At 38.1% G+C, this 25,722-nt stretch overlaps 1 protein-coding gene and 1 long non-coding RNA gene across 4 annotated transcripts in view; one reads left to right on the top strand and one right to left on the bottom strand.

The window, feature by feature from the left end:
* Positions 1–14,640, bottom strand: part of LOC106734738 (uncharacterized) — a 64,726-nt gene extending 50,086 nt beyond the window's left edge. For 2 of the 3 annotated variants that reach the window (XR_001370283.1, XR_001370282.1), the window contains exons 1-3: positions 14,509–14,640; positions 12,498–13,460; positions 2,197–2,393 (exon numbers count right to left, since the gene is read on the bottom strand). This is a non-coding gene — a long non-coding RNA (uncharacterized LOC106734738). The remainder of the gene's footprint in view (positions 1–2,196; positions 2,394–12,497; positions 13,461–14,508) is intronic. The other variant, XR_001370284.1, reaches the window with a different exon arrangement.
* The window catches only part of ELAVL4 (ELAV like RNA binding protein 4), a 204,161-nt gene continuing 191,656 nt past the window's right edge, over positions 13,218–25,722 (top strand). Inside the window, exon 1 of the mRNA XM_006147264.2 lies at positions 13,218–13,295. The gene's annotated coding sequence lies outside the window, so the exon portion shown is untranslated. The remainder of the gene's footprint in view (positions 13,296–25,722) is intronic.

Below are 25,722 nucleotides of genomic sequence, written 5' to 3'. Positions count from 1 at the left end.
CTCTCTCTCTCTCTCTCTCTCTCTCTCTCTCTCTCTTTCTCTGTCTCACTCATGGTATAAATAAACTTAAAAAAAAAAATTGAGGGCCAGTCCAATGGCCTGTTGGTTAAGAAAGCCAGATCCCATATGACCAACAGAACAGTTCAAGTCCTTGCTGGATCAGCTTGAAAGACATGCCAGGCAAGTGTGTGTGCATGCCCAACATCCCAACAGAGTGGAAAAATGGGGGAGAAAGGATTGCAACATGATCATACCCCACTAGGAAGTGCTTTTTCCCTCTCTCTCTGTCTGGTACATGCACCCTCCAGCAAATTGAAGTTGTGGGGGAAAAAAAAAAAAAAAAAAAAAAACTCTTAATATGTTTATTTGAGAACTAAATGACTTAGCACATGTGAAAAATGTTTGACACAAAGCAAGCTCTCAATAAATGTCTGTTTAAAAATCTATAAATGAAACTTCCGATGAAGACAAAGAGATTTAGTACACTATCTAACCCAATCTATCGTGTGACTATAATATTTACAGATAATAACCTTTCATTTATAAAATAGGATATCATGTTGTATGTTAAAATCATCAATTATTAATGTTTTGAGTCCAAAGACCCTGAAACAATATTATTAGAGCCAATATAATGTGAATTCCCCTTGTAGGTCATTAGTTTTAGTATATACTAGAAATATATAAAAACATATCATTATATGCATATATAATAATATAGCTTTAATATATGTATATAAATAATTTTATATGTCTGTCTGCATAACACAAAATCATTTCTAAAAGTATATTGCAAAATTTATCATACTTAAATTTTGCCAAGAATTTTACATATCCCGATTTTTCAAAATCTTTAAATAAATGATTCATTTTATGGCCAACTTACTCTTTATACAACACACACACATATATTTATATATTTAATCAAACAAACTTTTATCAGTTTTATCTCTTCTCCTGGCTTTCTCCCAGAGTCAAGTCTCACATTTCTAACTGTATCTTCATCATGTCCATGCAAGTATCCCATTATTTCCTCAAATTCAAGGTGTCTAAAATAGAACTATTCTTTCCACAGCGAAACCATTTTCCCCCTTTGATTCTTTCATTTCTGTGGATGAATCTCCAAGTTAACAGCTATGTCTTTTTTGATCCCCTTTTCTCTCCTTTCTGGAAAGGTATACAAGGAACAGCAAAGGGCTTTGAAGTCAACTGGATCTGGGACAGTCCTATTTCTACTTCTTACTAATTGCTTAGGCTCAAACAAGTCATTATACCCTTTTGAACTTAAGTTCCATGTCTATAAAAATAGAAATTTGGAGCCAGTAAATGACATGATGGACTCTGACAGGGCCAACTGCAGTTCAAGTCCCAGACCCAGCAGCTTGAAACACACTGGCATGCATGTGTGTATGCCCAAAATGCCGGGAGGAGAAGAGATTGTGGTGTGGACACCCCTCCTTAGGGTTGGGGGAGGGGGAGTGATTGCTCACTTTCCTTCTCTCTGATAAGTTTAGCCATAAGTTAGCTTTTCCTCTTTTAAATTCCTAGATTTTGACTATATTACTTTTTTAGCAATTCAAAATTATTATTATTTTGAATTATTATTTAAATATGGAATTATATATTACTTAATGGCTGCTAACATCTCAAAAACAAAGAAAACCAGACATTATGTGCCTGCCAAAGGTGTCACCAGCTACTCAGCTCTAGTCAACAATGAATATTTAGCAAGGCAGGCCCAGTTTTATCAAATCTCTTGGATTTTCAAAAGAAAATCACAAATATTCATACTTTTTTTAGAAATCTCCTAATTTTTAAACTGACAATCTAATCTAGTCTAATTAATTCCTTGTTTACACACTTCATGAACCCAACAAAATACATCTGATAGCTTGATACATCCCATGTGCTGCTAGTTTCCAACTACTGGTTTACAAAAAAATCATGTATGGTGGAATGATAAAAGATGTATTCTAGTTCTTTCCTGACAGCAAATTTTTTTTTTTTTTTCTAATAGCCACTGAGAAGAGAGAGAAGAAAGCCTTGACCCAATTCACTGCCACCTTCAAGGATTTTTTTCTTTAAGTTTTTATTTTTATTTATTCCACAAGAAAGAGAGAAACAGGCACCCCTAACACAGTCTTCATGCCATGATCCTACCCCCAGTTTAGCCAGCTAGTGAACACACATACCCACCATGCACAGGGAGATCTTGAGAAGTGAACCTGGAACCTTCTCATATGTCTCAGTATTGCAAGCATTGAGTTATTCCTGTGCCAGCATGACTGATCAAAGTTTTTGTTGTATAAATAAATTATTAAAGATAATTTTGGTGGCTAGTTGTCGTTTATCCTCTTTCTCATCTCAAAACAAGGCTCCACTAAACAAGGCTCCTGTAACAATTAGAAAGAATGTTTATAAACTTCAGTTTGAGTAGATGTCACATTTATCAGAGACAGAATGTATTTACCTTTGGCTTATATAGCCAGTCTGGTAAAAGATACAATATCCCTAAGTAAGCCCAGAAACTTCTTCATGAAATATCTATGATGTCCCATCAATATACATTTAGAACATGCTTTCTTGAAGTACCTGGAATATTTCTGTGATCGAAAAGGTCTTTAAACATATAAAGCTGCATGTCTCATGGAATAGAAGGCACTAATTAATCCACTGAGTTAGGTAGGAGAGTTTCTACCATAATATATGCAGTCCACCCTCACAACCCTATAAAGGATTAGAATCTCCATCTGAAAGATGTAGAAAACTGAAGCTTAAAGAAGCACTATTACACAGTAAGGGGTAGAGTTGAAATTTTAAATTGTAACTATAATTTCAAAAGCCATAACCTACTTACTATGCTATGCTGCCTAAAGAGATAGATCCAAATGGGGTTTTAAATGAGTGTGTCCCATTCCCAGTTTAGCACTTGTATTTACATCACATTCAGCTGGCATTTTTTTTGTGTGTAAAATGTCAATAGTGATTTTTTTCCTTCATTTATGTCAACACTCTCAGCTTCTAACAGCCTGAGTTCAAATATTTAAACCTATTATTTATAGATTAGAAAAAATCTTTATTCATTTGATCCACAAATATTTATTAAATGCCTACTATGTGGTAAACACATGCTAATTGCTTTCTTATCCTCACTATCTAGAACTAATTTTCTAGATGAGTGCATAGAGATTTCTAAGATGGGAAATTCATTAACCATATGATTAAAATAATTAGAAACAAATGCACTCTTTATGTTTCACATAGTTGTCTGAAAATTAATGTGTGTGCTACCTGTTCCTCTTAAGAAGAAAATCTGTTATTCTGAGTTCTATTATATGATATCCCCTCCCATCAGTATTTACAGCTAGAAAATAAAGCCAAGAGGCAGAGTAGGGAAATCCTATTGGTATGAATTTATAGCCAGGTAGACTTTGTTTCTGGTTCAAGTTCTAGTTCTATTAATCGTTCTAGTTCTATGATGTTGTCATGAAAGTCAGGACACATTTTTGCACAGAAAAAAAAAATACATCATTACTCTTTCAACAACCTAAAACTTCTAGTTCTAATTCTAGTTCTAGTCCTTATTGGTTGTGCAGCCTTAGCCACAGCACTCAATCTTTTCAAATTTAGTTTCCTCATCTGTAAGTCTGAAAGGATTACACTCCCTTCTAGAATTTTGGTAAGACTTAAACAAGATATATGCAAAGCACCTGACAGAAAGGAGGTAATCTGTAAAAGGCAAAAGATTGGCTTACCAAAATAATCAACTTTACTTCTTTAAAAAACATTACTATAATATTTGGTTCTTTTTCTCCATTTTAGGGTAGCCTGCTGTTATAATTTATTGAAGAGGAATCAGGAAATTGGGTTACAGATCTAGCTCATCATTTTATTTTTATTAAGAGAGATTTGTGCTATAGGGTATGTGCATTCACAAGAGACACAGAGAAAGACAGAGAGACAGAAAGCAAGAAATCACCCCCTGGGCAGATGGCCATGCCATGATCCCTTCTCTTCCATTCTTCTCCGGCGATTTTGGGCACAAATGTACATGCACTCAGCGTGAGTTTCAAGTCACTGAGTCCGGGACTCAAGCTGCAGTTGACCATGTGGGAGTCCAGTGCTTTAACCATTATGCCACCTGCTGGCCACCCTCTTCTGTATGAACTTGTGTCAGTCACTTAACCTCTAACACTCAATATAAGAATAACTATCTACACATCGCTCTTGCTCATATTTTCTACTTTTAGAAGAGCAAGAATAGGGCCGGATGGTGGCATGGTGGTTAAGGTGCTAGATTCTCATATGGCCAACCACAGTTCAAGTCCTAGACCCAGTAGCCTGAAAACCACATTGGCTACATTTGCAATCATGCCCAAATTCCCAAGAGGAGACTAGAGAAGGGATTGCTGCATGGCTATGCCCCTTTGGGGGTGATTTCTCACTTTCCCTCTCTCTGTCTCTGTGTCTCTTTCTGGCAAGTACACACACCGTATGGCAAAAAAACTAAAAACAGGGGGAAAAGGAATATAAAGAATCTGAGATTTGGAATCAAAATGAACTGCTTTCCAATCACATAAATTTGAACTAATTATAATCACTTAATCTCTCTTGACCCTACCTATGTAATTGTAGATTTCTTCTTCAGGACTGTTAAATAAGGGAAAGTGCAAAAAAATAAAATTATAAGACAAACTGATGAACCAAATGTGTTTCTCTCCCCTTCCTTCCTTCTATCCACTCCCAATCCTTCTGCCTACTGCCTTCACTGAGCTAGCTTCTTCTTACCAATCAAGACTCAATAATTCCATCTTTTCCTCTAACAAGCGTTCCTAAACTACCACTACAACCACCCCAAGCTGTAGGGAACCATTCTTTGGTCTCAGAATTCTGTGTACAACTCTACCTTGCCTAAATGCTAATTTCCTAACTCTATTCCTCTTCCACTAGGATTAGAGCTCCTTAAAAGTAGGGAGTTTTGTCTAATACATCTCTGAATTTCCAGAGTTTAGCACAATGCTTGGTACATAGAATTTTTTTTATATTTTTGAATATACAATAATTTTGATTGAGAGAAGATTTGTGCATTTGCCAGAGAGAGCCACAGAGACAGAGAGAGAGAAGGAAAAGACACCACCCCAATGAGGTTTGATCATGCCACAGTCCCTTCTCCTCCCTTTCTCCATCCTGTAGGGATTTTGAACACATACGTACACACATGTTTTTTCAAGACACTGAGGCCAGGACTCAAACCTTAGTCAGACATATGGGATCCAGCTCCTATAAACCACTAGGCCAGCCCAAATGAACAAGGAATTTTAAAAATGAGTAACACAGCCCACCACACAAAGGCATACAAACTATAAATACGGACAGATTGCTTTTCTGGTTCCTCAAAACACAGAGATTTTTTGGTTTCCATAATGTTGAAAACTTTTTTTTTTTTAATTACTAGAAAGCATGTGCACTTGCCAGAGAAAGAGAAAGTACCCCTCAATGGTGCATGGTCACACCCCCAATCATTTTCCAGCCTTTTCTCCCTCCTGTTAGGATTCTGGGCACACAGGCACACATGCTTGGCATCTTTTTCCAGCCTCTAGGGCCAGGCCTCTGACTTGAGGAAGCCATGTGAAATCTGCTCTAGAGAGTATAGCACTTAAGCACAATGCAAGGGGGTTGACTCGAAACTCTTTATTTAAGGATTTATAATACGATATCACAGTTTTCAACCCTACATTAAAAAGTTTTTAAAGAATTATTTAACTCTTTTTTATTAATCTGTTAGAAGGCACATGTATGCATCAGAGAGAGACAAAGAGAGAGGGAGCAAGCAAGTGAGAAAGTAAGCCACCAGGTCCAGAATTCAAACTATGGTTGGCCATATAGGAAGTCCTGTGCCTTAACCACCATGCCATCTGCTGGCCCCATCAATTCTACATAAAATTTTAATAGTCCTTTTGTATTTTCTTGTTTCATTCTCCCTCAGTTTACATGCAAAAGCAAGTATTCTGAAAACCCATTTAGAGACTCAAAGATTCACAATCGTCAGTTCTTGGATATATGTGACAAATAAAAAAAGTCTTCCGTTAGAGTGTGAAAAAAGAGAAATTTCTTTTATGGATCCCATTAAATAAATGGGGAATATGAAAAGCAAAAATTAGCATATTCCCATATGGTGAACACCATCAATGAATTATTACAAGCTCTCACACTTGAAGTAATTTTTTATAATCAGAAACATCAAATTCATCTAAGACTAAAATTTTTCTTAAATCAATATTAAAATTAACACCTACTCCATTGCTGTAATTTAACAATTAATAAAAATACCCTGAAACTCACATAAGACTGTGATGTCCTTAATCGACTCGAAGACAAAATCATGCTTTCATTAATATGTATGCAGACTATTGATATCCTTCTGACTGTACGTATACAGTTCTTAATATCTCTCATTAAAAGTGATACTGAGTGAAAAATAATGAAACTTAAGCCAAATACAGCCTTCACAGATCTCAGAAATACATTGTAAGAGAGCCATAGAAAAAACAAGCACACAAGCTTCTTTTACACACACACACACACACACACACACACACACACACACAAAAGCCTGTCCTAATACTTTTGGAATCTTTAATAAAGTAATGCTTACTTGTGTTACAGAAGACATATGTGACAAAAAAAAAAAAAAACAGATTAAACTTTGAAAAATATTTCTAAAAAGGGATGAAGTTATTGGAGTCCACTTTTCCATAATTCTAAAATCCACAAATATCTAACTTTGGCACCAAAATTTATTTCAGAGTAAAACCTGACCCAAATTAATGTGAAGCTGTTTATAATTTTTATTCACTCCACATGAACATCTTATTAATGCATTTGATTACAGGGTACTGTCCCATACTTCAATATATACTAGGAGTATTATGTAGCCAAAAGCATGTACTCTGTATTGCCTTTCCATAATTTAAAAAATCATCTTAATTCTGAAGTATATTTATATCCAAAGCTGCCAGATAAGGGACTATAGATTTAGATGTCTTCTTCCTTCAAAAGAGATTTTACTAAAAGTCTTTTAAGAAAAAGCATTCTCTCTCTCTCTCTCTCTCTCTCTCACACACACACACACACACACACGCATGCACACATATCAACTGAGCTTCCATTGTTTTGGAGGTATAAGACACTGTGTACTTTCTATACCTTTTACTTAATTCTTACCCTGAAAAGTAGCTACTACTATCTCCAATTTATAATAATAAAGAGAAAAGGCTTAACAATTTTGCACACTACAACATGTTCCTAACACAAGATAATTGAACAGTTTCTCTCTTTTTTTTTTTCTTTTTAGTTCATTTATTCCATGAGTGAAAGAGATACAACACCTCCAACAGGGTCCCAACACCACAATCCACCCTCAGCCTCAGCCAGTCAGATCATGGGCAAGCGCATGTCTGGTGTACTCAGGGAGGTCTCCAGATGAGGACCTTCTCCCATGGATCTGCATCTCAGAATAGTGTTTTATCACTGTGCCACTGTCAGGCCCCAATATTTTCATATCTAATGCTTTTAAAACTTTCAAAATTCTATCTATAGATTATTTCAGATTCATAAACAGGTGATTTTTTCAGTCAATTATTTCACAAGCAAGGTGATCAAGGCATAGTCCTTTCTTTAAATTTTTTTAAAATACTATTTGTGTGACAAAAAGAGAGAGAGAGACGCACACCCTAAAGAGTCTTCATTTATTGTAATCCCTCAGCCATGCAGCCAACCAGTATCATGAATACATTCATGGGGAAACCCAGCAAATTGAGGTAAATCCAGGATGTGAACCAGAGCCTCCTTGTATTGCCTCCATTATTAGGCAGCAGAGCCCCTCCTGTCTGTGCCATCAGAGCTACACCTTCATTATTTATTTTTAAGTAGGTTTTTAAGTAGGCTTACCCATCGTGGTGGTGGTAGTGATGCTGTGGACCAATAAATTACCAACAAATAATTCATTCCCAATAGCCCATTTTTTTTCTTTTCTTTTTTTTTTTTTTTTTTGGAGAGGTTTTTGCTATAGGGCGCGTGCGCTCACCAGACAGACAGACAGGTAGAGAGACAGAAAGCGAGAAATCACCCCCCAGGGGGGATGGCCACGCCTTAATCCCTTCTCCTCCATTCTCCTCTCGGGATCTTGGGCACGCACGCACACGCGCCCAGTGTGAATTTAAGCCACCGGGTCCAGGACTCAAACCGCAGTCAACTACGTGGGAGTCCAGCAACATGGCCATTACGCTAACTGCTGGTCCCCCAATAGCCCATTTTAACAGATTATTTAATTCTAAAAACTCTTGTCTATATGGGCCTTGAAAAGAATAACAAATTTGGCAATATAGGAAAACAAAATATTTTACTAAGTAATTCAAACAAAAGCTTTTCTATGATAGTTAGAAAGGAAAGATAAGCTAAGAAGTTGAAGCAAGTACAAATCTACCTTAAGCCTAACACTCCTACATTTAGTTAACTATAAGTTTTTTTTTTAATTATCATTATTAATAGTCAAATTACTGGAGGAAATTTAAAGTCCTGACATCTAAGTCTCCATTTTAAAATACATAATTTAAGAGAAAAAAAAAAAACTCTTTTGCAACTCTGACCTTCTTACAAAGCTATTTGCATACTTGAAAAAAATCTTAATTTTCCCTTTTCTTCTCCAAGAAATTCCTCAAAATTGACCTCACAAAGAAGCAGGTTCCATATTATACAAATAACTCTATATTCTCCAAAACCTGGTGTCTGCCTTTCTTCTGATAGCAAACTGGTTCTACTGATAAAGAATAAAAATAGAAAGTGTTTATCAGAAAAAAAAGAGAGAAAAAGTCTTGTATTTATCACTGCATGCTAATACATTTGAAATGGTTTTACATTCAAGCTTTAAATGAATTAAAGAAATGACAATTACTGGGCTAGCTCATTATATCTAATATTCACAACTATTCTGCAAATATCATCTCTTTTTTACAGATGAGGAAACTGAAGAGCAAAAGAGTTGAGCCCAAGGTTCACATCTAATAAAGTCACAGAAACAGGATTTATACAACTTCTTTCCACCTCACCTTGCTAAAATATGTTTAGCTTAGAATATTTCCCGTTGGGCAACAATTTTCATCACAGCCATGATTTATTCAATATGTAGTATGTTGTAATACAAACAAAAAGCCAAATAATGAATCGGGGTAATAATAAAATAGCCTGAAAAAAATGAAATCTTATAGTATTCTTTGCAGATTTTGAGCAAGTTTTTTCAACTTCTCTGTGCCAAAACTTCTCCACATGTAAAATATAGGTGATATCTTAGAGAAGTGTTATGAGGCTGAAGTGAATTAAAACATACAAACATATAAAATACAATGCCTGCCACAAAATGAACATTCCATAAATGTTAGCTATTAGTATTAAGATGATAAATCACCAGATGGACATATTTTGTACCAGGAAACTCTAGCTAGCAATAGCTAGACACGTATACCATGAACAGTTAATCATAACACTGGACTGTGATCTAGTGGTAAGACAGTGAGTGGGAATGAAACTCTCTCTCTTGTAAATCTGAATTAAGCAACAAAGATAAAGCCAATAAATAATGATGCAAACAGGGGCCAACAGGTGGCATGATGGTTAAGGAGATGGATTTCCCACAGGGCCAACTGCAGTTTGAGTCCCAGACCTGGTGGCTTTCTCTCTCTGTCTCTGTCTCTCTCTCTCTGGTGAATAAACATGCCTTCTAACAAATTAGAGAAAAAATAAGATAAATAATTTTTAAAAAAAAAATAATAGTAACAATGCAGACATTAAGTAACCTGACTTTTCTCCCATCAATTTTCTCTCTTCAAAGTTACCAATGACCCCCCTGTTGTTAAATCTAGTTTTTCAATCTTCATTCCACATCACTTGGTATTATTCAGTCTTTTGAGTATTCTATTTATCTTGAAAAATTATTTTGGTTGTTGTCTAATCTCTCTAGTTGTATCCCTCTGTTTCTTTCTAAGACACTGAAATAATATGGCTACTCAATACTTTATCCTAGGCCTCTTCTGCTACTTAATTTCATCCATATCCACAGCTTCAGGCCCATGTACATGCCAAAACAATAGTCTTATGCCAGTTTCAAATTTTTAAATTCAACTGCCTTGCCAATCTCTCCACCTATTTGATTGTTTTAAAGATACCTCAAACTTCGTATGTCAAAATCAAACTCATGATCTTTCCTTTAAAACCTAGCCAAGACTCCTTTCAATGCGCCCTATCTCAGTAATGGAATCACAAGCAATCCAGATGCAAAAGCTATAAAATGAGAAGTAGTCTTTAATACTTTCATCTCCCTTACCCTCATATTTCACTAAGTCCTTTTCACTTATCTCTGAAATATTTTCCAGTTCCTTCTTTTCATCTCTACAGCTACCTTCTAACAGGTCTCCCTGTATCCACTCTCCATACTGCCAGAATTTTTTTTTAATAATTCTTATCATGCCATGCTTCCACGTAAAAGCCTTCAATAGCTTCCCATTATTATAAGGGTTTTTTTTTTAACCAAAATTCATTAATAGCCTACAAGGTACTACAAAATCTGGCTTTAACTTACCTTCTCTCTCCTCCCACTGCCCAATATGTATCCACTTTTGCCTCTTTCAAGTTTCTCAAATACAGCACATCATGTTTCCACCTGCCTTGGGAGTATCTGCACATGATTTTTCCCACTGCCTAGACTGCTCTTTGCCCTTTTTTCACTTATTCAATTCTTATCATAGCTCAGCTAAAATATCACTTTCACATAATAGGAAATCATTCAGTTACTTTTTTTAGAGCATATTTATTGAGAACTTACTATACACTAAGTATGGTTCTAGACCTGTGGAATGAAAATCAAAACAGAGCTTATATTGTAGTTGAAGAAGATAGGCAATTAACAACACAAATAGGCAAATTAAATAGCATGTTCAAAGGCAGTAAGTGCTATGAGAAAAAAGAGCAAGGTAAGAGAATCAGAAGCATGGAATTTCCAGTGCCTAACTTGGTACAAGGCATATATTTACCACTCAATAAGATTTCTTGAGTAGATAAATAAATAAAGGAATGAACATATTCAAGTTATAAGAGAAATAAAACTATAAAATGAGTAAAACTAATTTGAAGAACAGAGATGCTATGAAAGAAAGAAAAGGAGAGACAACGGTCCCTTGAAACTTTCCTAACGGGTTCATACAGTTTCCAGTCCCAGGTCTTGTAAAGCCTTATCCACTCCCCAACACACACACACATACCAGGAATGGAGTGATTCAAGTGGGTCACTCTTATAATCATAATACCTAATTTAGACACACATATACAAGGCTGTATATAACCACCATCCACCACCACACATATCCCCAAAGCCACTACTTTTCTACACACATGTTCATGTTACCCATTGCATTGAAGCTCTTCATTCCTCAGTATCTTTTAGGGACAAACTCCTTCCCACATACACAGGGCTAAAAAAATCTTGCTTTCTTCATGACCCTATAGGGGTCACTATGTCTCTGAGCTTAACCATACCCACAAGGGGTTCTTTCCAAAGTTGAATCCTGGGTCTCCCTTCTTGTGAGTCTCCCAGCCACTAAAAGACTATGTTCCACTCACAGAGATGTCTCTGAGCTTAACCATACCCACAACGGGTTCTTTCCAAAGTAGAATACTGGGTCTCCCTTCTTGTGAGTCTCCCAGTCACTTAAAGACTATGTTCCACCCATAGAGATGTGGACATGCACCTACTTTAGATTATGAGTGACCTTCAAGATCACTGATTCCATATATACCCACACTCAGGCTCCAGCCTCCTACCATAAGCTCCTAAAGGACTGAGGCTCTGGGTGTCCTCTCAAGCCTCTTGTCCCTTTAGGGACCCATACAAAAACTCTATACTTTCACTGGGACCAGAAGTGACCCTGAGGACACTACACTTTCCCAAAGCACAAATACACTTGTGTAAAACCCCCTCCATGGGACTGATGGTAAAGTCAAGCACCTTCCACATACTGCTGTCTCCTCAAAGTCAGAGCCTCACCCCACCCCATCATGCCCCTTTAGAGATCCCCCCATGCTCCCACAGGGCTGCCCACACCCTCTCCATGACACAACCCATCCCTAGGATCAGCCCCACCACAGGTGCCCCTCAGAATTAGGGTCCTAAGTCTTCTCTCGGGTCTCAGCTATTTCTGGGCTCGTGGTCACTCACAAGTGTGCACACTTCCCTACATACCCCTCAGCCACCGAGATTCCGAAATCCAGCCCCACCACTAAGTGGAGTATACACCTTCCTTGACCCCTGACCTCGAGGTCACAGCCCCACCGCCCAAATACACAGGGGTGCCTCCTAAGGAGTAGGGCCATAACCAAGTCCCCAATCTCCTCAGGCCCAGGGCAACCGTGCCGCTTCAGCCTTCCCCTGATCCACCGCCCCCACAGACCTGCCTCAGGCGCTGTCTGGCTCCGCTCCGCCATTTTTGTTGTCCCTCAGTCTCCGAGCCCACGCGAAAACCGCGGGCCAGTGGGGAGCGGGCGGTGGGGTCAGCGGGCTGACAGGAACTCCCTCAGGAAGACGCGGCACGACGGTTGCCAGGGCAACGGACGGCCGGCGCGCAGGCGGCGGACGCGTGGCTGGGGGCTGGGGGACCGAGGGCCAGCGGGCTAGGAGGGCGCGGGTGCCCAAGGCCCCGCCCCCACGGCGCGAGCCCCCTCCCGGGCCAAGAGCCTGCGGGGCTGGGACTCTGCAGCGCGGCTCCGGGCTCCGGAGCCACCGCGTCCTAGCAACTGAGCATGCTCAGCCGCCTCGGGAGCGCCTGGGCCAGGTCTGCTGGGATCGCGCTTCCCTGTCGCCGCTGGGGAGCCTGGGGCTGACCAGAACCTGGCTGGGCTGGCGTCTCTGTGGTTGGTGCTCATCCCTGGGACTTGGGACAGATTTCTGGATTTCTCAGCGCTTCTCCCCAGGAGTGCCTGTCCGTGGAGGTGCTGCGTGACTTCCGCGTTCGGCTTAAGTGCGTCGAGAGCAGTTGTGCGCCCACCGCATGCCAAACAGGCCACCTGGGTTCTGGCTCCTCGCCCCTTTGCAATGGCGGGGCCCTCAACTTGAGAAAAGACTTCTCTTTTGCTGATGTATTTCTGAGTATCCTGGGATGCTTTTTCCCACCTTTCCGAGATGAAGTGCCACTATCTTCTAGAGCCAAGATGGTACACTACTAGTTCCTGACCCGCTCTGTCTTCCAACAGTACGTTTCCTCTGTCCCAACAGTTGTAATACTTTATGCACTATTTCTTTCTCCGTCACTTTATCATGAGCCAGTCCCCTAATTCCTGGGGTTGGTCTCTTCATCTTTGTAATATTCTATAGTACAGCATGGTGCGAGACATAATAGGTATTCCGTAAATGTTTCCTGAATGAAAAAAAAAAAAAAAAGGTTTCTAAGTTATTGAATATTTTGCAACAAGTATCATGCTAGGAAAGCACCTTCTTCTCAAGGAACATACCCTCCCCCCCCCAAGAGATGCTGGTTTTGAGAGAGGTTAACTATTCAGAATACTATTCAGGATTATAGAGATGGAACTCTTAAGAAGTAGTGATGATGAAAGTGTAATCAGTGACAACTTCACAGAGGAGTGGATGCATAGCTGAATCTTGAAGAACAAGTAGGTGTTAGCCTGACAAAAGGAGGGAAGAGTGTGCTGGGAAGAAGAAGCAGTATGAACCAAGGAATAGAAGAGTGTGTGTGTTATCAACAGAAAATTGCAAGAAGTCCAGTATGGCTAAGTACAAAGCATGTAGGGGAAGGTGTTGTCTCTAAAAAGCTACTGTAAGACTAGGTAAGGTCTTCATTTGAGTTCTCCATAGCAGAGCCTAAGGCAAGAACTCTGGACAAGTTTGAAAGGAAATAAAAGTGGGGTGTAGAAAGCCAAAGAGGGAATGGGAGGAAGCTAAGGGGCCAGCAGGTGGCCTAATGGTTAAGGGGCTGGATCCCACAGGGCTGACTCCATGGTTCAAGTCCCAGACCTGGTGACTTGAAAATCACTAGGCTTATTTGTGGCATACCCAAATCCTAGGAGGGAAATGGAAGAGAAGGGATTTTGGTGTGGCCAGCCCCCCTAGTGAGTGATTTCTCATTTTCCTTCTCACTGTTTCTCTCTCTGGCAAGTGCATACACTCTATGGTAAAAACCTTAAAAAAAGATTTTTAATGAAAAAAAAAAAAGTGCAATCGAACTGATTGCTGTAATAGAGAACTGCTTAACTGCATCGAACACTGAAAAAATCTCAGCCACTGCCCAACTGAAAAATGGGGAGGCTGAGGCATTAAACTTCTAATTTCCTAATACCTCTTCTGACCCATCTTCTGTGCAGATGCTGAGGATGAAGAGGTAAATACAACACAATACAAAACTTAACTGTTCAATTTTAATCTAAAATAGAATGTATAATAGAACTCACTGGTTTAGTCAGATGAGCCACAGCTCAAGTGCCCATTGGTTGAGGGCTACTCTGCATCACACAGCTTCAACTTTCACATATTTCCTGGTTATGCTTGCCCAGGGCTCAGTGAACTTCCAGGAGTTGAAGGACAGCCTGAGGCAGAAAAGTAAAGAGAGACCAAATATCCTTCACATTAGAGCAGTTTCAAAATTCACAAGCCATCTTCATACAACCAGCAAGATAAATATACATGTGTTTTTCACAATCCTAACAACAGGAATATGCTGTGAGGGTTGTGGGAATTCTAGTGTGGGAGGGGTCACTGAAGGCTGACAAGGACAAAGGATCTTCATTAAGTATGGGGAGATGAGGGGAAAAAGGATCTGGGTTCTACTCACACTCTGAACTTATTAAAGTTTAATAATCTTGAACAAATCACTTAAACTCATTGAGTCTCGGTTCCTTTTCCAGCAAATTGAGACAAAGATCCTGTCTATCTCAGGAATTGCTCTGAATTACTATTGGGGTGATGTATGAAGATACATTTGACAAATGTAAATCCAGTAAATAAAAGAACTTAAAGTAACATGATTTAGAATAATTCACTTAAACATCCCTTGATACCTGTTCTGAGTCAGGTTCTATGCAGGTGCTGAGGATAAAAAGTGAATTGAATATAACACAATGAAGAACTGTATTGTTCAACTATAATTTAAAATAACATGTAGAATTTAGGTATTGAGTCAGACTAGCCACATTTGTAGTGTTCAATGGTTACATGCAGCTAGTGGCTACCGTATTGAACAATACATGCATAGAACACTCCCATCACTACAAAAAGTTCTGTTAGACAGGGTTGACAGACAAATTCCAACTGGGCAGAAGGAATGGAATACCTATAAAATCAGCTTGCTAAGAAGGCCATAGGTTCTATTCTCCTATGTGTTATCTGTTCTTCAAGAGGCAGTGCAGAAAGGAGTACAGACTCCTTCACTCTGTTGGAGTTCTCAGAGATTTCCCTTTTTTGTGTGTGAAATAGCACAGCAGAGGAATGGGGTAAAATTCTCCCCAACACACACACACACACACACACACAGGCTCTCAGGAATTGGTTTCTCTGTGCTACTATTCAAGTATCTTTGGGAGTCTGTCTTTCCCAGGGACTTCCCATGGGGTAAAATTCTCCCCAACACACACACACACACACACACACAGGCTCTCAGGAATTGGTTTCTCTGTGCTACTATTCAAGTATTTTTGGGAGTCTGTCTTTCCCAGGGACTTCCTATGTGGTCTCTGTGTCCACAGACAAAACCCACTCACCACAGAATCAGGGTGTCTTGCTTCAAATAAAATACACCCTGTAGGATTCATCTACTCCTTCAGTAAACATTTGTTAAAATGATACCTTCTATCTGCCTGTTGAATAGGTTCAATGAAATATGGAATGAGAGAAGTATTCAAGTTATAATCATATTTTTATAAGCATAAACTCATCTAATTCTCAAAGCAACATTATAAATTTGATATGAATATCATACTTTTGTACAGAAGATAAAATTTGGTCTCAGAGATATTAACTAACTTACACAAAGTCATAGTCCAAAAGTAACAGTTTCAGGGGAAATTGAAAAGTTCTTCTCCTGTATTATGTAATTTTCTCATCAAAAATGTCAAGTCTTTGAGGTTTATAAACTTATTGGGAATAAAAACCTAACATGAAAAAATCCAATTTACAATGAATTTATAAGCAATATGGTAAGAGCAATGACTTAGGCATTCATGCTCAGGAGCATCAAGGAGTGATACCCTTGGTGAGCATACAGAAAGGCTTTCTGAAGGCAATGACCCTTGAGTTGAGTACGAAAGGATGAGTGGAGTCAGTCAGATGAAAAGTAAGGTGGAGAGAAGGGAAAGGAAAATGCTTTCGAACACAATTTCTCAATTGGATTCTACTTTGCTTATGTCGTTTTGGCCATCTAGACATGTTTTTTGTTGTTGTTGCTGTTATTATTTTTTTACACTTTTTAGAAACAAAAGAAAATGCAGTTAAAAATTAATTAAAGGTAAATGAATTAGAAAACAGAGACAAAGTCATCATTATATATAGATAATGACTGCTCACATGAAAATCAACAACAAAAAAATAGAGAAAATAAGAGTGGTTCATTAATGACCTCATAAAACTATTGTACAAAGATGTATATCATTTTCCACCCCAAAAACAACCATCTGAAAAATATTAACAAGAGGATTTGCAATTTATAGCTGTCAAATATATGCAATACCTAGGAATAAACTCACAGGACATGTAAAAGAAATTACAAAAGTCTACAAAAGAATATTTTTCCCCTCTCTTTCTTTTTCCCCCCAGACTCTCAGTACAAATTCAGTGGGGATAAGCAATGTGTAGCTTTCAAAGTCTGGCTCACTTTGCTCAACATTAAGTCTTCTATAGTCATCCGTTTTGAGTCAAATGATAGGATCTCATTATTTTTTATAGCTCTGTAACATGTTATAGTATATATGTGCCACAGTTTTTCAACCCAGTCATCAGTTTTAGGACACTTAGGTTGGTTCCATGCTTTAGCAATTGTGAATAATGCTGCAATAAACTTGAATGGCCATCTAGACATATTATTAGTGTTGTCTCTCTCTTTTTTTTCTTTTTTTGGAGAGATTTTTTTGCTATAGGGGTACATGTGCTGGCTGGGGAGACTGAGAGAAACAGAGAGATAGAAAGCAAGAAATCACCACCAAGGGGATAGCCATACTGTAATCCCTTCTCCTCCATTCTCCTCTTGGAATCTTGGGCACACACGCACACACCAGGTCCAGGTCTTGAACTGCAGTGGAACCCACATTAGGCATATGTGCGTGTGTGACCAAAATCCCAAGAGGAGAATAAGAAGGAATCGCAGCATAGCCATTACCCCAGGGGTGTGATTTCTCACTTTCTGTCTCTCTCTCTCTCTGTCTCTCTCTCTCTCTCTGTCTCTCCAGCTAGTGTATGCACCCTATAGCAAAAATCAAAAAAAAAAAAAAAGAAGAAGAAATAAAATAAAATCAGTTTGCCTACTGGCAAAAAAAAAAAAAAAGGAAAAAAAGCCTATTGGCACTTTCATACTTTCATTAGAATCATAGTAAATCATAGTAAATTTAGGGACAAATGACATCTTTTTATGATATTGAGTCATCCTACCCAAGAATGTGATATATCTTTCCATTTGTTTAACTCTTCTATTATTTCCCTTTGGGAATATTTAACAAATAGGAAGTGATGGTAAGTTGATCAATTTAAACCCAGGCATATCAATAATTAGAGTAGATGTAAATTGTCTTAATCAGTGCTGTCCTATAGAAGTATAATATGGACTACAATGAGAGCCAAATGTTATTTTTAATTTTTGAATAGCCAAGTTTTAAAATGTAAAATTTTAAGATGAAATTAGTAACTGTAATTAGTAATGTAAAATTTTAAAATAAAATTTGAAAGGTGAAATGAATCTTACTAAGATATTTTAACCCAGTTTATCTAAAATATTATCATTTCAAGGTACAATTAGTATAAAAAATTATAGGATTGGTGTGCACTGCTAATGCTGTGAGCTCAGAAAGCAAGGACTGCATGAGAGGTCTTGGTTCAATTTCTGACAAAACTTGAAGGATGAGTGTGGTGGTGTATACCTGTTTTCTTAGAGACTTGGGAGGCTGAGGTAGAAGGGTCACAACATCTAGACTGGCCTACACAACACTGCAAGACCCTATCTAGGGAAGAGCCCATTATGGTGACACACCTGAAGTTCCAACTAGGAGGCTGAGGTAGAAGAATGGTGACATAGGTTGACTCTGTCTAAAAAAAATTAATTAATTAAAAAATAGAAATAAAATATATGTATACATAAATATACTTTATATTATTTTCTACATTCTGAAAAATCTTTGAAAACTGCTGTGTATTTTGTAATTATAGCACACTTCAGTCTGAACTGGCCATATTTCAAGTGCTCAGCAAATACCTATAGCTAGTGGCTACCATATTGGACAGCACATGTTTAAACATTCTAATTAAAAGGCAGAGATTGACAGAATGGGTTTAAGAAAGGGGGAAAAAAAAGCAGGACTCAACTCAATGCTATATACAAGAAACTCACTCTAAATATAAAGATAAATATGGGTTAGAGTAAAAAGATGAAAAAACACACTGTACAAACATGAATCCAAAAAGGTTGGATTAATAGCAAAGTAGACCTCAGGACAAAAAATAGCGTTATGTTAAACAAGATCACCTCTGGGAGGTGATTTCTCACTTTCCCTCAGTCTGTTTCTCTCTGGCAAGCACACTTACCCTATAGCAAATTAAAAATACTAAACACACACACGCACACGCACACACACATACACACGTAAGTATTTAGATAGATAGATAGATAGATAGATAGATAGATAGATAGATAGATAGATAGACAGATAGACAGACAGATAGATAGACAGATATAAAATGTTGTCTTTACATCTAGTAAAAGCTAGAGGGTCTGGAATGACCTAATCCTCATTCTTCTTCCATGGATAAGTTCCCCTAGCCAAACAACTCTCCTTGTCAGACCAGGTGTATTTCCTAATTATCTCTGAATAGTGTGTTTCAGTTCCCTGCCAACCTACAAAAAGTATTCAAACAAGTCAATTACATCCTTCTGCAGGAATCAGAGGGGCATCCAACTGTTTTGAAAGTACAAAGCCTGCTTCCCACAGCTCCTGATTTTTCACTCTATTCCTGAGTACAACCCCTATGTGGCCCTGCATAGTGGGTGGTGTCATCCTCTCCTGGGCTGTGAGTATATGTGACTAATAAACTGCTTTCAATCTCATCTGTCATGTCAGGTGTAATGTGTTCAACCATGACCCTAGGACAGGAATCTCTCTCTCACAGACGTGGAGAATAAGAGGTAATTAAAATAATGCTTTCTCCTTTAAATTAGGAAGACCGAAACATGTTCACTATTATCACTTTTATTCAAAATCATACTAGAGGTTTTAAAATACGGTGATAAAATACGGTGAAAAAATAAGAAATTTATGTAAACTCATAAAGGAAGAAATAAAAATGTCTTTATTAGCAGAAGACATGCTTATCCACATAGAAAATACTAAGAAATTTACTCGAAAAAATCACTTCTTGGCTCTTTGGCTAAGATCAAGTGTAATAAATACACACACACACACACACACACACACAAACACACACACAAAAACCTACTAGACCTAAGAAGTGAGTTCAAAGAGATTATAGGATTCAAGATACGCAAGTCAGTTACATTTTTATATACTAGCAAAACCGAATTGAAATTGAAGTTAAGAAAACAATACCATTTACAATAGCTTAAAAGTAAAAGCACAGGACCAGCTATAGTGGCATGACCAGATCCTGTTGGAGATCCTTCTCTTTCTCTTTCTCATGTAGAGATAAAATACCTCTATTATGCATATTAAAATATTAATTTATTTCAACCAGCATGAAAAAAGAAAGTCTTTTAAGGACACATTTCATGGGTTACCAATACAGTTTTACCGATATTCCATTGAATATAACTCACTCATGGAAGCACTCCTAGCTAAAAAAGGAATGAAAAACAGGTTATTGTATTGAGGGACAGTTGGAATGTTGCCTTATTTAATTTAATAATTTCTGCCTTATTTTTTCTTCTTGTGTCTTAGAGTTTACTCAGTCCTTCTTTTATAGTTCCTGAATTGAAAAATACTTGCTTTCATCTTCTTGTTTTCCGAAAAAAAGTATTTTGTATTACGTTTTAGGTACTTATAAAGTAGGTATTGTCATCATTATTATTGCCATTTTACAAATGAGAAGACTGAGCACAGAACAGTTAAATAACATGGTCAAGCTCAAAACGGTAACAATTCACAGTATTAGAATATGAACCCAGGCAACTCATCTCTCGATTCCATCCTTTTGCAATGTTTATACATTTTAACTGCACCTATTACTTTACTTGTACTTTATTTCTTTATACCTTTCTTTTTAATTGTGAAAATATAGTAAATTAAAAACAGACAAGACTGAGGTCAACAGGTGGGTGATGGTTAAGGCACTGGATTCCCACATGAGTGACCACAGCTCAAGTTCTGGACCTGATGGCTTTCTTTCTCTTCCCCCCCCCACCCTACTTTCTCTCTCTTTTCTCTCTCTCTCTCTCGCTCTCGCTCTCGCTCTCGCTCTCTCTCTGTCGCAGGGGTTCAGCACCAAGGCACTTGAAAAGGATCATGGCCTTGGTGCCATGGGCAGCTGTGGCCATGGGAACCATGGATCCAGTAGTTTTTCTTCCCAAGGGCTGGGCAGGGCTAAAAGCCTGGCCAAGCCAGACTCTTCTAACACAGTCTGCCCACCAGGAGACCGAGCCCTGAGCTGGCACCCATGGAACCCTTAGTCTCTCCTCAGCCCTGCTTTAGCTGACCCCCCAGCTTCTGGCTCTGAACCTGTCACCATAAGGCCATATTCTGATTCTCTCCTCCTCACCTGAACCACCAGCTGCTAATGGAACTCAGACTACATCTGAGAAGCCTGCCCTTCCTCCCTGTGAGAGTCTCTCCTGGACCAAGTTTCAGCCAGGCTCTGCTCAATCTTCTTCCTAGCCAGGCCTGAGCTTTGGTCCTTACAATCTTTGTATCACCCAATTTTAGCAGGAACCCTGGTTCAGCCCAAATCTCCCAAGGTCAATATCTTGTCCCCCTCCATATATGACTAGATTCCTCAGCCTACCATCCCCTGGTAATGTCTGATCACTCCATCCTGCTTTCAGCAAGAGGCCTCCCTACCCCTACTGTTCCTTCCTCCACCCCCATAGTCTGAAAGCAGTCACTGTTTATTAACTGACTAGATTACAAAAATAATCATGGTGGATACCTTATAAGCCTATTGATTTGGTCTTCCCTGTTGCCATCATCTCTACCTTCTACAAAATAGGTGGTCTTTTTCTTCATTCCACTTCAGTTCCTTTAAATAATTTCCATCCTCTGACCCCCAACCCTATATAAATTCCTACTTTTCTTTTAATTTGGAATGGAACCCAGTTCTATACTTGAAAACATGCCAGGCACATGTTGATGCATGCAGAAAATCCCAGAAAGATGGAGAGATGGAGGAGAAAGGAATGCTGCCTGACCACATCCCATCAGAGGGTACTTTTTCTCTCTGTCAGTTCTCTCTGGTGAGCCCGTGTGCCTTCTGGCAATTAAAGCAGAGAGAGGAGATGAAAACTAAATTTCCAAAGAAAGGAATGAGAACATGGGCCTCAGAGATTTGGAAAGAAATAGGGTTAAACAGGAAGGGTCAGGGAAACTGAGAAGGAAAAGAGGTCTTAAAGATGGGAATTGCCACAGAGGTTACCCTCTTTTTGAAAGCCCAAGTCTACAAAGCTTCTCTTTTTCCAGAAAGAGGTTGCTGAAGGTGGATAGGTTCTAGTCTCTCGTTTCTTCCACAATTGTTTTCCGCTCTTCACTAACAGATAACTCTTTGTAAACTTTGTGTAGTTCTTCCTTGGGGTGAGGTTAGCAGGACTGGGTAGTTCAAGAAGAGTCAGATGTCACCAGTCTCTTAGTATCTAGGGACTTCATTTGAGATGGCACTAGACAAGGTATTATACTTATATAAAAATTTATTTCTTAAAAATGTGTATCTTATACCACATATTGTTTATGCCTTAGTTCTACCACTTAATGCTAATTTCTAATGCCATAAAGTATTCTTTGAAAACATTATTCCTGTTACTATAAAATATCCATCTTAGAGATACATCATAACTAATGAAACCATTCCCTTCTTGGAAATTTAGGTTGAGTCCTACACTTTCTCTGCAGTGACCATCCTTGTGTATATGCCTTTGGCTATCATCTTTGATCACTTCTTAGTTTGGATTTCTGTACATGAGGTCATTGGGTCAAGGGTATGACTTTTTCAATGCTCTTGAAATATGTTGACAAACTGTCCTCCCACAAGGCTTTATCCCTTTGTGCTCCCGTTGGAGAAGTACACAAGAGTCTGCCACATGATACCCTTGTCAACATTCTGGCTGTAGTATTTACAGGGAAGAATGTTTTACCCAATTAGCCAGGACATGTGAACTGATAGAACTTAACCATCTGCCTAGAAGAAATTTGAGAAGTTTGGTTTAAACATAGAAAAGCTGATTGTACTTGTCACAGATGGGGCACCTACTAAAAGGGGGGGAAATTGTTTTGAACATTTTCTTTCCATCAGTCGAGAAGGGTTGGGCACTCCAGGTTTCAAGCTAACAAGGTGTGTTAGTTCCCCTGTGGTTTGATAGAAGAACAGATCATGATCTTCACTTTTCTTCATGCTCATGGTCTTAACTGGTAATTATTTATTAGCCTAGTTTATTTTAATGACATCAGATATTTTGATTGTTTACACTTACTGAATAAATAAAACAAGAGACTCTGGATAAATGGCACTGAGGCATCTATTTAACTCTTGCTCAGTGTCACTAAGATTTGACTTGTTTTCTTTTTTCAAGTTTCTTTCTTTCCTTATTTCTTTCTTTCTTTTTTTCTTTTATGAGAGACAAAAAAGGGAGAGAGAGGAAGAGAGAAAAAGAAAGCTGAATATCACAATCAGTAATCTAAGTCTGGAATTAGAACTTAGATGCTCTTTAATACATATAATAGTTTTCAAAAATAGTTCATCCTAATGAAAAAAACCTATAATCTCACAAAATAGATCAATAATAAATACTAAGCCTAAAACTATTCACCTTTTTCCTAATTAATAAATGTGATTTATTTTTTACAAAACATTAATAGTACATCTTTTTTTTTCCCTTTTATTTTTTCAAGGTTTTGCCATAGGGTACATGCACTCACTGGATAGAGACAGAAAGAGACAGTGAGAGGGAAAGTGAGAAATCACCTTCTGGGAGGAATGGCCATACCACAATCCATTCTCCTTCATTCTCCTCCTGGGATTTTGGGTACACGTGCATACATGCTTAGTGTGATTTTCAAGTCACCAGGTATAGGTGGTCAAACTGTGGTCAGTAATGTGGGAATCCAGTGCCTGAACCACTATACTACCTGTTGGCTCCTCATAGTACATCTTAATAATATACTTTTGAGTAGCCAAAAGATTTTATTTTCCATCATTATCTTATAAATTGGGATACATATAGATAACATACTGTTATAAGCACCGGTTTTGTAAAATAGTACTTATACAATACTTGGTTTCATAATTCCATATAATTTTCTCCATGACCTTTAAGGACCTATATAACCTGATCTCACCTTCTACCAAGCTCCTCTTCACCCATTATGTTCCAGCCACACAGGCTTCCTTGCTATTCCTCAAACACCTCAAGCTTGTTTCCCCTTCACAGCCTTCATTGTTCCCTCTGACTGAACTGCTTTTCCTTCTCACCTTCAAATCACTTGCTTTCTCCCACTTCATTTAGGTATCTTTTCAAATGTCATCTTCTCAGAGAAGCTTTCGCTGACTTTTCAGTAAAAATAGCTCCCACCTTACACCACTGAAAATTGCATTACACTTCTCTTTTTCTTTACTATCTAAAATTATAAATTCTATTTAATTATTTGTCTATTTATTCATTGACTATCTTTCTGATTGTAAGCTCTGTGACAACAAAGACCTTACCTATTTTCTACTCTGCTATATTTCCAGCAACTAAAGTAACTTCTGATGCACAGTGGATGCTTGAATATTTTTGAATGAATGACTGGGTAAATGAATGAATAAACAAGTGCTATGATAGCTCTACATACAGATATTTGTGGAATACAAAGAAGGAGTACCTAATCTAAACTTGCAGTTAAAGAGGGTGTGATCAAAGAAGATTTCCTAGAAGAAGGTATAATGTGAGCTGAGTTTTCAAGGATAGGCAGAGATGACAAGAAGGATCCTAGGTCAAAAAATAGAGATGTAGGGACAAATAGTAAGAGAAAATGCAGCTTAAGTGTCCAGGAAACTACATGTTACCTGGGTCGATGTAGCAACAAGGTGAACGGGGGAGAATGGCTTCTGTGTGGGTGGAAGACATAAGTGTAGTAATGGAATCTCTACAAATGCAGATATTCTTTTATATACAGCGGCATTACCTCGCAATAAACCTATAAGAATTTGAAAATGTCGTTAAGTTGAAAATGCATTTAAAATATTTAACCTACTGAAATTCTCAGTTTAGCCAATCCTACCTTAATCTTACCCAGAAGACTTACATTGAGACCAGGAGGTAATGTGGTGGTTAAGGCACTGTATTTCCACATGGCTGATTACAGGTCAAGTCTCAGACCCAGCAGCTTGAAAATCACACTGGGCATGTGTGCATGTGTGTCCAAAATCCCAAGAGAAGAATGGAGGAGAAGAGATTATGGCATGGCCATCCCTCTTGAGGGTGAGGTGTGATTTCTTGCTTTCTCTCTCTCTGTCAAGCACATATGCCCTTTGGCAAAAACAAAAACAAAGGGGAAAAAAACACTGATATTAGCCTCCATTTGGGCAAAGTCATCTAACACAAAGCCTATTTTACAAGAAAGTGTAGAATATCTTATGTTATTTATTAAATATTGCACTGAAAGCAAAAATCAGAGTGGTTTATGGGTACTCAAAGTATGATTTCTACTGCATGTGTACAATTTTCACACCACCAAGACAAAAATAATTAAGTAGAATTATCATATAAGTCAGGAAACATTTATAACTTGAGAGCCAAAAGCATACTCTTTCTAAATGCCCCTATATATGGTCAAAATCATCTGGACTCTCTTTCCAGTAGAGTTTCCTTTGATAAAGGAAATTTAAAATTATATTTATTAAGGAAGTACTCATCTTCAAAAATTCTCTCCAATGTGGACTGCCACCACCTTCCCATGCCCACTCTACAGCTATCTTATGGCAGAAACTTGGGCCAGCTACCAAAAGATACATTTAAAATAGGATATCTAATAAGGCCCATATTTATAAGTCAGCTTCTTCTATGGGATGAGATTCTATATGATGAGTTCATCTCAGAGTAGCTGTATAAAATAATATCCAGTTATTACTTTATGTGTCTTGACAGACTTTTAAATGGTATACTTGCCCCATAATAAACCAGTGTCAAAGATATGATTTATTATACGTACATTTTAAATGCTGCTACAATCACCAACTTAAGAGCCATGTGTCCTCTGTGTTTGGAGAGAAAG

This window comes from Tupaia chinensis, unplaced genomic scaffold (assembly GCF_000334495.1).
Source record: "Tupaia chinensis unplaced genomic scaffold, TupChi_1.0 Scaffold000207_1, whole genome shotgun sequence".
NCBI classification, from domain to species: Eukaryota; Metazoa; Chordata; class Mammalia; order Scandentia; family Tupaiidae; genus Tupaia; species Tupaia belangeri.
Note: the sequence above shows the minus strand (reverse complement) of the source record. Positions and strands in the feature narration are given on the sequence as shown.